The 14,886-nt window shown below is 33.5% G+C and overlaps 3 protein-coding genes across 4 annotated transcripts in view; all 3 read left to right on the top strand.

The window, feature by feature from the left end:
• The window catches only part of LOC127701179 (uncharacterized), a 213,226-nt gene extending 211,169 nt beyond the window's left edge, over nt 1-2,057 (top strand). Inside the window, exon 5 of the mRNA XM_052205010.1 lies at nt 1,952-2,057. The gene's annotated coding sequence lies outside the window, so the exon portion shown is untranslated. The remainder of the gene's footprint in view (nt 1-1,951) is intronic.
• Nucleotides 1-8,246, top strand: part of LOC127701173 (uncharacterized) — a 152,260-nt gene extending 144,014 nt beyond the window's left edge. The window contains exon 3 of the mRNA XM_052204998.1: nt 7,954-8,246. The gene's annotated coding sequence lies outside the window, so the exon portion shown is untranslated. The remainder of the gene's footprint in view (nt 1-7,953) is intronic.
• The window catches only part of LOC127701149 (amyloid-beta precursor-like protein), a 201,841-nt gene that overhangs the window by 78,313 nt on the left and 108,642 nt on the right, over nt 1-14,886 (top strand). The window lies entirely within an intron of this gene.

A 14,886-nucleotide genomic window follows, 5' to 3' on the forward strand; every position in this document is an offset into this window, starting at 1 on the left:
TTGCGCAATAGCAAGAAATATCCAATAGCACAATATTGCGCAATAGCAAGAAATTGTCAATTGTACAGTATTGCGCAATAGCAAGAAATATTCAATTGCACAGTATTGTGCAAAAGAAGATACTTCGTATAAATTGCTTATTTCTTGATCAATTTCAATGGGGTTTTATTCTTGAATTCTTGGGGTTCTTAAATATTCTGAATCTAACCGTGTATTAAGTTTTTGGATTTTGGGCCCCGTTTTTCAATTGGTCCACATTGAGGTCCAAAGGGTCCAAAATTTAACTTTGTTTGATTTCATCAAAAATTGAATTATTGGGGTTCTTTGATATTCCGAATCTAACCGTGTATTTAGATTCTTAATTTTTGGTTCCGTTTTCAAATTGGTCTACATTAAGGTCCAAAGGGTCCAAAATTAAACTTAGTTTGTTTTTAACAAAAATTTAATTTTTAGGGTTCTTAGATATGCTGAATCTAAACATGTATTTAGATTTTTGATTATGGGCCAAGTTTTCAAGTTGGTCCAAATCGGGGTCAAAAGGGTCCAAAATTAAACTTTGTTTGATTTCAACAAAAATTGAATATATGGGGTTCTTTGATATGCTGAATCTAACCATGTATTTAGATTTTTGATTTTTGGGCCCCGTTATCAACTTGGTCCACATTGAGGTCAAAAGGGTCCAAAATTTAACTTTGTTTGATTTCATCAAAAATTGAATTCTTGGGGTTCTTTGATATGCTGAATCTAACCATGTATTTAGATTTTGGATATTGGACCATAATAGGTGAATGTCCAATTTAAAATTTTAAGTTCTTAGACCACATTCATTCTGTGTCAGAAACCTATGCTGTGTCAAATATTTAATAACAATCCAAATTCAGAGCTGTATCAAGTTTGAATGTTGTGTCCATACTTGCCCCAACTGTTCAGGGTTCGACCTCTGCGGTCGTATCAAGCTGCGCCCTGCGGAGCATTTTATTAATTCTATTATAAAATAGATTAAGTTAGCACTATGGTAAATTTAAATGGGTAATTATGGTTGCCAACTCCATTGGAAATTTGAATTGAGATTATGACCATATCTTGAGGGAAGGAATTTTTTGGGGGAAAAAGGGGGGGGGGGGATAAAAAGAAATTGTGGGGGGTCAATTTTTTCTCATTTCAGATTTCAGAAATTAAAAAGAATTATTCTTCAAATATTATTTTTTTTCAAATTTCAAATATTGAAAAATTTCAAGAAGTAATCTTTAATTGCACAGTATGGTGCATTAGATTTGTAAAATCTTTGATCACATTTATTTATTTGTTATGCCAAATCTAACAGTGTATTTAGATTTTTAATTTTGGGTCCAGTTTTCAAATTGGTCTACATTAAGGTCCAAAGGGTCCAAAATTAAACTTTGTTTGATTTTAGCAAAAATTGAATATATGAGGTTCTTTGATATGCTGAATCTAAACATGTATTTAGATTTTTATACGACCGCAAAAAAATTTTTATGGTCGTATATTGGTATGATGTTGGCGTCGTCGTCGTCGTCTGGCGTCGTCCGGTGTCGTCTGAAGACACATTGGTTTTCGCACTCTAACTTTAGTTTAAGTGAATGGATCTCTATGAAATTTTACCACAAGGTTCAATACCACAAAAGGAAGGTTGGGATTGATTTTGGGGGTTATGGTACCAACAGTAAAGGAATTAGGGGCCAAAAAGGGGCCAAAAATAAGCATTTTTGTAACTTCCAGACATAACTTGTGTGTTAGTGTATGGATCTCTCTGACATTGTACCACAAGGTTCCATATCACAAAAGGAACGCTGGGATTGATTTTGGGGGTAATTGCCTCAAAATTTTAGGAATTAGGGGCCAAAAAAGGGGCAAAATACAAGCATTTTTCTAGTTTCATGACAATAACTTGTGTGTAAGTGTATGGATCTTTCTGAAATTGTACTACAAGGTTCCATATCACAAAGGGAAAGCTGGAATTGAGTTTGGGGGTAATTGCCGAAACGTCTAGGAATTGGGGGCCAAAAAGGGGCCAAAAATAAGCATTTTTCTAGTTTCCAGACAATAACTTGTGTTCAAGTTTATGGATCTCTCTGAAATTGTACTGCAAGGTACCATACCACAAAGGGAAGGCTGGGATTGATGATTGGGGTAATTGCCTCAATATTTTAGGAATTAGGGGCCAAAAAGGGGCAAAAAACAAGCATTTTTCTAGTTTCAGGACAATAACTTGTGTGTAAGTGTATGGATCTTTCTGAAATTGTACTACAAGGTTCCATATCTCAAAGGGAAAGCTGGGTTTGAGTTTGGGGGTAATTGCCCTAAACGTTTAGGAATTTGGGGCCAAAAAGGGGCCAAAAAACACATTTTTCTAGTTTCCAGACAATAACTTGTGTTCAAGTGTATGGATCCCTCTGAAATTGTACTGCAAGGTTCCATACCACAAAGGGAAGGCTGGGATTGAGTTTGGGGGTGATGAATCATAAGGGGGTTCAAAAAATTTGGGGGGGGGATTTTTTTTTCTTCTTTTTTTTTCTTTTTTTCCTTTTTTTTTCTTTTAAAATTTTCCATTTTAAGTTGGTTATTTCTGATTTATATTTAAAAGCAAATAATAATGATATGGTAGGAGATACAAACCAAATAGGAAGTGTAAATTATTATATAAGTATTGTGCAATAGCAAGAAATTTTCAATTGCACAGTATTGCACAATAACAAGAAATCTTCAATTGCACAGTATTGCACAATAGCAAGAAATCTTCAATTGCACAGTATTGCGCAATAGCAAGAAATGTCCAATAGCATAATATTGCGCAATAGCAAGAAATTGTCAATTGTACAGTATTGCGCAATAGCAAGAAATATTTAATTGCACAGTATTGTGCAAAAGAAGATACTTCGTATAAATTGCTTATTTCTTGACCAATTTCAATGGGGTTTTATTCTTGAATTCTTGGGGTTCTTTAATATGCTGAATCTAACTGTGTATTTAGTTTTTGGATTTTGGGCCCCGTTTTTAAATTGGTCCACATTGAGGTCCAAAGGGTCCAAAATTAAACTTTGTTTGATTTCATCAAAAATTGAATTATTGGGGTTCTTTGATATGCCGAATCTAACCGTGTATTTAGATTCTTAATTTTTGGTTCCGTTTTCAAATTGGTCTACATTAAGGTCCAAAGGGTCCATATTAAACTTAGTTTGATTTTAACAAAAATTGAATTCTTAGGGTTCTTTGATATGCTGAATCTAAACATGTATTTAGATTTTTGATTATGGGCCAAGTTTTCAAGTTGGTCCAAATCGGGGTCCAAAATTAAACTTTGTTTGATTTCAACAAAAATTGAATATATGGGGTTCTTTGATATGCTGAATCTAACCATGTATTTAGATTTTTGATTTTTGGGCCCCGTTATCAACTTTGTCCACATTGAGGTCAAAAGGGTCCAAAATTAAACTTTGTTTGATTTCATCAAAAATTGAATTCTTGGGGTTCTTTGATATGCTGAATCTAACCATGTATTTAGATTTTGGATATTGGACCATAATAGGTGAATGTCCAATATAAAATTTTTAAGTTCTTAGACCACATTCATTCTGTGTTAGAAACCTATGCTGTGTCAAATATTTAATCACAATCCAAATGCAAAGCTGTATCAAGCTTGAATGTTGTGTCCATACTTGCCCCAACTGTTCAGGGTTCGACCTCTGCGGTCGTATCAAGCTGCGCCCTGCAGAGCATTTTATTGATTTTTGGCCAGTTTTCAAGTTGGTCCAAATTGGGGTCGTAAATTAAACTTTGTTTGATTTCAACAAAAATTGAATATATGGGGTTCTTTGATATTCTGAATCTAACCATGTATTTACATTTTTTATTTGTGGACCCCGTTATCAAATTGGTTCATATTGAGGTCAAAAGGGTCCAAAATTAAACTTTGTTTGATTTCATCTAAAATTGAATTATTGGGGTTCTTTGATATTCCAAATCTAACCGTGTATTTAGATTTTTAATTTTGGGTCCTGTTTTTTAAATTGTTTTACATTAAGGTCCAGAGGGTCCAAAATTAAACTTAGTTTGATTTTATCAAAAATTGAATTCATGGGGTTCTTTGATATGCTGAATCTAAACATGTGTTTAGATTTTTTATTATGGGCCCAGTTTTCAAGTTGGTCCAAGATAAGGTCCAGTATTTAAACTTTGTTTGATTTCAACAAAAATTGAATATATGGGGTTCTTTGATATGCTGAATCTAAACATGTATTTAGATTTTTGATTATGGGCCCAGTTTTCAAGTTGGTCCAATTTGGGGTCCAAAATTAAACTTTGTTTGATTTCAACAAAAATTGAATATATGAGGTTCTTTGATATGCTGAATCTAACCATGTATTTAGATTTTTTATTTGTGGGCCCCGCTATCAAATTGGTTCATATTGAGGTCAAAAGGGTCCAAAATTAAACTTTGTTTGATTTCATCAAAAATTGAATTATTGGGGTTCTTTGATATGCCAAATCTAAGCGTGTTTTTAGATTTTTAATTTGGGTCCCGTTTTTTAAATTGGTCTTCATTGAGGTCCAAAGGGTCCAAAATTAAACTTAGTTTGATTTTAACAAAAATTGAATTCTTGGGGTTCTTTGATATGCTGAATCTAAACATGTGTTTAGATTTTTGATTATGGTGCCAGTTTTCAAGTTGGTCCAAGTTGGGGTCCAAAATTAAACTTTTTTTTGATTTCAACAAAAAATTGAATACATGGGGTTCTTTGATATGCTGAATCTAACCATGAATTTAGATTTTTTATTTGTGGGCCCCGCTATCAAATTGGTTCATATTGAGGTCAAAAGGGTCCAAAATTAAACTTTGTTTGATTTCATCAAAAATTGAATTATTGGGGTTCTTTGATATGCTGAATCTAACCATGTATTTTGATTTTAGACATTGGACCATAATAGGTAAATTAAAAAATTCAAGTTCTTAGACCACATTCTTTCTGTGTCAGAAACCTATGCTGTGTCAAATATTTAATAACAATCCAAATTCAGAGCTGTATCAAGCTTGAATGTTGTGTCCATACTTGCCCCAACTGTTCAGGGTTCGACCTCTGCGGTCGTATCAAGCTGCGCCCCAGCGAAGCATTTTATTATCTTTTGGAAGTGACATAACTTCTTCTTCCCATTTTAATTTTTTAAATAGATCCAATCTTAGTTTATTAGTCCCCTACCGACGAAGTCGAAGGGGACTTTAGGTTTGCACTCCGTCCGTCTGTCTGTCTGTCTGTCTGTCTGTCTGTCTGTCCGGCAAATCAGCTTTCCATGCTTTTTTTCTTCATGCTTGAAGGTATTGATTTGATATTTGGTATATTGTTTTATCATGACAAGTTACAGATCAAGTTCGAATTTTGTTCCGGTCTGATAATTTAGTCCAGAGTTCTGGACCATATCTAATGTTAGAGTACTATGTTAAACCATATTTCTGTACAAAGGGAGATAACTGATTTTTTAAAAGACATTCATTGTTAAATTATTTGAAGAATTTTTTAGCAGGTTTGTTTGTTATTTAGTATATACTAATTTTCTGAATGCTATATATATATTAGGAAAAATTTATGAAGAGAAATCCTTTAATTCGATAATAATCTATTTTTATTAATGTATATATTTCAATACATTACATTGTGTAGATAAATGTTGTTGACATTTTATAAGTTACAAATCTATATTAGTTTGTGACAAATGAAAGAAAAAATATTTGGAACTATTTATTATATTTGATTATAATTTGAAAAAAGATATACACTGTATTACATCATATCTAATTTTAGAGAACTATTAAACACATCTAATGTTTTTTTCACTCATATAATCAGTTTTCCTTACTGTTTTTAGTTATGCTTGAAGATATTGACATGATATTTACTTTTTGTTTACACCATGACAAGTTATAGAACAAGTTAGCATTTTGTTCCAGTAAAACAAATAATGCTTGACATGATATTTACTTTTTGTTTACACCATGACAAGTTATAGAAGAAGTTAGCATTTTGTTCCAGTAAAACGAAGAATGCTTGTTATTTATGCTACACTCCAAGAGGAAATGTTCCTCGTTTTCAAGAACATTGCATAGTTTGCAAAGTCTATCTTCTGTTGGAATTTTAAAATGTCTACCCTTTTCAATTTTAAGATTGTGGTGACTTATATGGAGTTTGGTGAAACACTTTCTTATAATATAATGGTTGTACCATAAGTAAAATTCATTATCTTGACCAAGATTTATGTTTTTGTATAAAAATAACTTACTTTTATCATCATCAAAATTTTATATTTGTCTTCTATTTCTTTCTTGATAAGAATCTTTAGGGTACAAATTTCCAAGTTCAGATCGTGCTCCGACATTTGAAGCAGACTTTTTTATTCCCAATATAAATTTACAATAGTTCAAATGAACTTTTTCAGAGGGAGTTTTAGTCTATAGAATAGAATGGATCTAAACTTTTCCCACTTTTTTCAGCCCGAATTTTAGCCCTATGATAGGTCAAATAACTATTCTTTCAAATTTTTGAAATATTCTATTTTATGTAAGATATTGCTACCAGGTACAATATTCTTGACATATGTATACCAAGAATATGTACTGTTGTTGTCAAGAGATTTTGACAACACAAAAGCCTCTTTTAGAAGGGGGTTTTATAAATATGTTTTCGTTGTAAAGTCTTGCTAGATAAATCAAAGACTGAATTGAAATGAAATGTTCTACTGGCAATTTCCAAGTTCAGATCGTGCTCCAACGTTTGAAGCAGACTTCTTTATTCCCAATATAAATTTACAATAGTTTAAATGAACTTTTTCAGTGGGAGTTTGGTCTATAGAATAGAATGGATCTAAACTTTTCCCACTTTTTTCTGCCCGAATTTTAGCCCTATGATAGGTCAAATAACTATCCATAAATGAAATTTCTGAGTTGTAAGTCAACACTGGGCATACTAATTTGTCAAAAAGATTATTTGAGACCTGTAATATAATTTAGGAAGATTGCCCATTTAATGCCCAAGGAAGAAGATTAGCTTTTAGTTTTGCCCCCAATTTCACAGTCCACTGAACATAGAAAATGACAGTGCGAGTGGGGCATCCATGTACTATGGACACATTCTTGTTTGTCATGTGAATTTCTCACTTATTATGAGTAATAGGATAACAATATTTGGTATATGGGTTCCTTGCCATCTGCATGTCCGTCAGACAGGGTTCACCTGACCTCGATTTCATTTCATGGATCAGTGATCAAGGTTAAAGTTGCCTGATTAGGTCCGTTTCTCAGATACTATAAAGAGAAGGTCAAATATTTGGTGTATGCAATGATTGTCAGATGTACATGTCTGTCTTGCAGGTATCATCTAACCTTGACCTCATTTTTATGGTCCATTGGTCAATTTTTATACGACCGCAAAAATTGAAAATTTTTTGGTCGTATATTGGTATGACGTTAGCGTCGTCGTCGTCGTCGTCGTCGTCGTTGTCGTCGTCGTCGTCGTCGTCGTCGTCGTCGTCCGGCGTCGTCTGGCGTCGTCCGAAGACACATTGGTTTTCGCACTCTAACTTTAGTTTAAGTGAATGGATCTCCATGAAATTTCACCATAAGGTTCAATACCATAAAAGGAAGGTTGGGATTGATTTTGGGGGTTATGGTACCAACAGTTAAGGAATTAGGGGCCAAAAAGGGACCAACAATAAGCATTTTTGTAACTTCCAGACAATAACTTGTGTGTAAGTGTATGGATCTCTCTGACATTGTACCACAAGGTTCCATATCACAAAGGGAAGGCTGTAATTGATTTTGGGGGTAATTGCCTCAAAATGTTAGGAATTAGGGGCCAAAAAAGGGGCAAAAAACAAGCATTTTTCTAGTTTCATGACAATAACTTGTGTGTAAGTGTTTGGATATTTCTGAAATTGTACTACAAGGTTCCATATCACAAAGGGAAAGCTGGAATTGAGTTTGGGGGTAATTGCCCGAAACGTTTAGGAATTGGGGGCCAAAAAGGGGCCAAAAATAAGCATTTTTCTAGTTTCCAGACAATAACTTGTGTTCAAGTGTATGGATCTCTCTGAAATTGTACTGCAAGGTACCATACCACAAAAGGAAGGCTGAGATTGAGTTTGGGGGTGATGAATCATAAGGGGGTTCAAAAAATTTTGGGGGGGGATTTTTTTTTTTTTTTTTTTTTTTTTTTCCTTTTTTTTTTCTTTTAAAATTTTCCATTTTAAGTTGGTTATTTCTGATTTATATTTAAAAGCAAATAATAATGATATGGTAGGAGATACACACCAAACAGGATGTGTAAATTATTATATAATAAGTATTGTGCAATAGCAAGAAATTTTCAATTGCACAGTATTGCACAAGAGCAAGAAATCTTCAATTGCACAGTATTGCGCAATAGCAAGAAATCTTCAATTGCACAGTATTGTGCAATAGCAAGAAATATCCAATAGCACAATATTGCGCAATAGCAAGAAATTGTCAATTGTACAGTATTGCGCAATAGCAAGAAATAATCAATTGCACAGTATTGTGCAAAAGAAGATACTTCGTATAAATTGCTTATTTCTTGATCAATTTCAATGGGGTTTTATTCTTGAATTCTTGGGGTTCTTTAATATGCTGAGTCTAACCGTGTATTAAGTTTTTGGATTTTGGGCCCCGTTTTTAAATTGGTCCACATTGAGGTCCAAAGGGTCCAAAATTGAACTTTGTTTGATTTCATCAAAAATTGAATTATTGGGGTTCTTTGATATGCCGAATCTAACCGTGTATTTAGATTCTTAATTTTTGGTTCTGTTTTCAAATTGGTCTACATAAAGGTCCAAAGGGTCCAAAATTAAACTTAGTTTGATTTCAACAAAAATTGAATATATGGGGTTCTTTGATATGCTGAATCTAACCATGTATTTAGATTTTTGATTATGGGCCCAGTTTTCAAGTTGGTCCAAATCGGGGTCTAAAATTAAACTTTGTTTGATTTCAACAAAAATTGAATATATGGGGTTCTTTGATATGCTGAATCTAACCATGTATTTAGATTTTTGATTATGGGCCCAGTTTTCAAGTTGGTCCAAATCGGGGTCCAAAATTAAACTTTGTTTGATTTCAACAAAAATTGAATATATGGGGTTCTTTGATATGCTGAATCTAACCATGTATTTAGATTTTTGATTGTTGGGCCCCGTTATCAACTTTGTCCACATTGAGGTCCAAAGGGTCCAAAATTGAACTTTGTTTGATTTCATCAAAAATTGAATTATTGGGGTTCTTTGATATGCCGAATCTAACCGTGTATTTAGATTCTTAATTTTTGGTTCTGTTTTCAAATTGGTCTACATAAAGGTCCAAAGGGTCCAAAATTAAACTTAGTTTGATTTCAACAAAAATTGAATATATGGGGTTCTTTGATATGCTGAATCTAACCATGTATTTAGATTTTTGATTATGGGCCCAGTTTTCAAGTTGGTCCAAATCGGGGTCCAAAATTAAACTTTGTTTGATTTCAACAAAAATTGAATATATGGGGTTCTTTGATATGCTGAATCTAACCATGTATTTAGATTTTTGATTATGGGCCCAGTTTTCAAGTTGGTCCAAATCGGGGTCCAAAATTAAACTTTGTTTGATTTCAACAAAAATTGAATATATGGGGTTCTTTGATATGCTGAATCTAACCATGTATTTAGATTTTTGATTGTTGGGCCCCGTTATCAACTTTGTCCACATTGAGATCAAAAGGGTCCAAAATTAAACTTTGTTTGATTTCATCAAAAATTGAATATATGGGGTTCTTTGATATGCTGAATCTAACCATGTATTTAGATTTTTGATTATGGGCCCAGTTTTCAAGTTGGTCCAAATCGGGGTCCAAAATTAAACTTTGTTTGATTTCAACAAAAAATGAATATATGGGGTTCTTTGATATGCTGAATCTAACCATGTATTTAGATTTTTGATTATGGGCCCAGTTTTCAAGTTGGTCCAAATCGGGGTCCAAAATTAAACTTTGTTTGATTTCAACAAAAATTGAATATATGGGGTTCTGTAATATGCTGAATCTAACCGTGTATTAAGTTTTTGGATTTTGGGCCCCATTTTTAAATTGGTCAACATTGAAGTCCAAAGGGTCCAAAATTTAACTTTGTTTGATTTCATCAAAAATTGAATTATTGGGGTTCTTTGATATGCCGAATCTAACCGTGTATTTAGATTCTTAATTTTTGGTTCCGTTTTCAAATTGGTCTACATAAAGGTCCAACGGGTCCAAAATTAAACTTAGTTTGATTTTAACAAAAATTGAATTTTGAGGGTTCTTTGATATGCTGAATCTAAACATGTATTTAGATTTTTGATTATGGGCCCAGTTTTCAAGTTGGTCCAAATCGGGGTCCAAAATTAAACTTTGTTTGATTTCAACAAAAATTGAATATATGGGGTTCTTTGATATGCTGAATCTAACCATGTATTTAGATTTTTGATTATGGGCCCAGTTTTCAAGTTGGTCCAAATCGGGGTCCAAAATTAAACTTTGTTTGATTTCAACAAAAATTGAATATATGGGGTTCTGTAATATGCTGAATCTAACCGTGTATTAAGTTTTTGGATTTTGGGCCCCGTTTTTAAATTGGTCCACATTGAAGTCCAAAGGGTCCAATTTTAACTTTGTTTGATTTCATCAAAAATTGAATTATTGGGGTTCTTTGATATGCCGAATCTAACCGTGTATTTAGATTCTTAATTTTTGGTTCCGTTTTCAAATTGGTCTACATAAAGGTCCAAAGGGTCCAAAATTAAACTTAGTTTGATTTTAACAAAAATTGAATTTTGAGGGTTCTTTGATATGCTGAATCTTAACATGTATTTAGATTTTTGATTTTGGGCCCAGTTTTCAAGTTGGTCCAAATCGGGGTCCAAAATTAAACTTTGTTTGATTTCAACAAAAATTGAATATATGGGGTTCTTTGATATGCTGAATCTAACCATGTATTTAGATTTTTGATTTTTGGGCCCTGTTATCATTTTTGTCCACATTGAGATCAAAAGGGTCCAAAATTAAACTTTGTTTGATTTCATCAAAAATTGAATTCTTGGGGTTCTTTGATATGCTGAATCTAACCATGTATTTAGATTTTGGATATTGGACCATAATAGGTGAATGTCCAATTTAAAATTTTTAAGTTCTTAGACCACATTCATTCTGTGTCAGAAACCTATGCTGTGTCAAATATTTAATCACAATCCAAATTCAGAGCTGTATCAAGCTTGAATGTTGTGTCCATACTTGCCCCAACTGTTCAGGGTTCGACCTCTGCGGTCGTATCAAGCTGCGCCCTGCGGAGCATTTTATTAGTTTTTATACGACCGCAAAAAAATTTTGCGGTCGTATATTGGTATGACGTTGACGTCGTCGTCGTCATCGTCGTCCAAAGACACATTGGTTTTCGCACTCTAACTTTAGTTTAAGTGAATGGATCTCTATGAAATTTTACCATAAGGTTCAATACCACAAAAGGAAGGTGGGGATTGATTTTGGGGGTTATGGTACCAACAGTTAAGGAATTAGGGGCCAAAAAGGGGCCAAAAAGAAGCATTTTTGTAACTTCCAGACGTAACTTAAGTGTTAGTGTATGGATCTCTCTGACATTGTACCAAAAGGTTCCATATCACAAAGGGAATGCTGGGATTGATTTTGGGGGTAATTGCCTCCAAATTTTAGGAATTAGGGGCCAAAAAGGGGCAAAAAACAAGCATTTTTCTAGTTTCATGACAATAACTTGTGTGTAAGTGTATGGATCTCTCTGACATTGTACCACAAGGTTCCATATCTCAAAGGGAATGCTGGGATTGATTTTGGGGGTAATTGCCTCCAAATTTTAGGAATTAGGGGCCAAAAAGGGGCAAAAAACCAGCATTTTTCTAGTTTCATGACAATAACTTGTGTGTAAGTGTATTGATCTTAATGAAATTGTACTACAAGGTTCCATATCACAAAGGGAAAGCTGTGTTTGAGTTTGGGGGTTATTGCCCTAAACGTTTAGGAATTTGGGGCCAAAAAGGGATAACTTGTGTTCAAGTGTATGGATCTCTCTAAAATTGTACTGCAAGATACCATACCACAAAGGGAAGGCTGGGATTGAGTTTGGGGGTGATGAATCATAAGGGGGTTCAAAAATTTGGGGGGGGGGGGGATTTTTTTTTCCTTTTTTTTCTTAAAAATTTTCCATTTTAAATTGGTTATTTCTAATTTATATATAAAAGCAAATAATAATGATATGGTTTGAATAAGGTAAATTAAAAATTTTTAAGACCACATTCATTCTGTGTCAGAAACCTATGCTGTGTCAAATATTTAATTACAATCCAAATTCAGTGCTGTATCAAGCTTGAATGTTGTGTCCATACTTGCCCCAACTGTTCAGGGTTCAACCTCTGCGGTTGTATCAAGCTGTGCCCCCAGCGGAGCATTTTATTGTGTTTTGGTCTGTTTTTCAAATAAAAATCGCAATAGGTCAGCTATATTTGGTGTATAAAAAATTGTAAGGTGTATATGTTTGATGACAGGATTTATCTGACCTTGACCTCATTGTCATAAATCTTTAAAAATGTTAAGTTTATGTGATGCTTTTAGTAAAACCTTTATTTTTAAGACTTTCAACATAAAATCAATGGTCAGTAAAGCAGGCGAGACATTTCAGCGTGTGCAATCTTGTTTAAGAAATGGATGCCTGTAACATATTTTAATTGCTCATTTTAAAAGTTGACTGTTTGTGGATGTCGCATGGAGACATTTCCGTAGAATTTTTTTTTCCAGTGGATACTTCATCTGTTGATATATACTTCCACGTTTTGTGTATATCTAAATAAATTTAGCTATGTTGAAAGACTTGCATAATGTCAAATCATAAAAATACAAATTGTTTAGTCTCTAAGATAACTTGTAAGATTTCCTCTGTTATTTTTGCTAAATGGGTGCAATCTGGGTACTCGGTGCAATTTGGGTACTGTGACGTTGTGGATATCTTTTTACAACATAGATCAGTAGCTACAAACTAAATTAAACTGCAGCATCAGTATTTAAAATCCCCTACAATTTTTGCTTTATATTTCATGTTATCACACACTTAAAGGGGCATTAGCTACGAGATATAAAAAAAATTATAATATAATTTTTTTTGTTCAATCAGTATAACCTTTAGACTGCTGCATTCATTTCTATTGTACTTTTGTGTATTGCTGAATAAAATTTTAATCACTGATGAAATAAACATGTTTACTTACAATTGCTATATCTTTGTAAATATTTAATATTCATCAATGAAAGTCATATAAAAAAGTTTTGTTAGATTCTGTATTTTTTATTTATTTTATTTTTGTGTGAGTCTCTGGTCATTTATTACCTGTACAGGTGCAAATAGAGGTAAACAAAGGTAAACATATTTTTTTTCATGTTTTATTAACGAATCCATCAATGTAAAAACTTTACAAAAGTATCCATGACTTCAGAATTGAACCAGTATGGTTAAAAGTCTGTTTAAGAACTAGTTCCATTGTGATTATCAAAAGAAAAAAGTTTCTTCTCGGACCAACGGCTTTTTTTATGCAACTATTTTCCTTCCGACTTTCACTGCGCAGACTTTTACTTTCATGTACAAATATATTTATACAACAAGTTCATTGATATAGCTTTCATCAATAAATAATCTTGACAAACTTAAAGTTCGGATATATCGATGTCAGTGATCAATATTGATTCACAGTTGAAAGGCGCAATGATAAACATCACAAATCCTGTTTCATGTCATCCATTTCGAACATGGTCTGGGGAATTCCTGTGGTTCTCGATTTAAAAGTCTTCTGTTCGCAGTTTTGCTAGAATGTTTCTATTTCCATCTATTATATCTTCTGTTCTCTTCAAAATCCTTTAAATCCGCCGCCACTGTTACATCGTTATCATAGAAATACTTCTGAACGTGTTGGCCATCATTCCAAACAATATCCGCCATTTTGTCACTTTTTTCATCAAAATTTTTCACTTTCGGTTTCATCGCTTATACTTGATTTAAATTCAAGAGACACTCGAAAGAACGCAGAATTTTAACCAATCAGAATCCGTACAAGTCTAAACTGCCGCAATCTCATGAATATTGACTCCGCCCATTCCATGGTTACTGTGTAAACAAACGAGTTATGGAAACGACAATAGTCGCGCGTAGCAGTAGCGGGCTGCTTTATCGGAACGACAATAGTCGCGCGTAGCAGTCTAAGGGTTAATGAAAGTGAAAAAGTAAAATAATAATTTGCTTTTAGCAGCCAATTTGATCCAATTTTGTCAAAATAAGCTAAGAAACATTGCTGATGAATTATTCACTTGCAAGTGAATAATTTGACCTCATTGAATCCGTATTCATGTGACCTTCAATTTAACCCCTTACCTAGAGATGGGTTACACATGTATTCAGCTATTAAAAGGAAAAGAATGTCAACATTGAAAGTGAAACAAGGATAAACCATTTGGTTGACTGATTCGATCCGCAAAAAATCATTCTTATACAGGTAAAAACGATGATAAACATACTTTTTATGCCCCACCTAGGGGCATTATGTTTTTCGGTCTGTGCGTCCGTTTGTCCGTCCGTCCGTCCGTTAATCCGTCTGTCCCGCGTCAGGTTAAAGTTTTTGGTCAAGGTAGTTTTTGATGAAGTTGAAGTCCAATCAACTTGAAACTTAATACACATGTTCCCTATGATATGATTTTTCTAATTTTAATGCCAAATTAAAGTTTTGCCCCCAGATTCATGGGCTACTGAACATAGAAAATGATAGTGCGAGTGGGGCATTCTTGTTAACCTACA

The sequence above is a fragment of the Mytilus californianus genome, unplaced genomic scaffold (assembly GCF_021869535.1).
Source record: "Mytilus californianus isolate M0D057914Y unplaced genomic scaffold, xbMytCali1.0.p SCAF_5, whole genome shotgun sequence".
In the NCBI taxonomy this organism is placed as follows: Eukaryota; Metazoa; Mollusca; class Bivalvia; order Mytilida; family Mytilidae; genus Mytilus; species Mytilus californianus.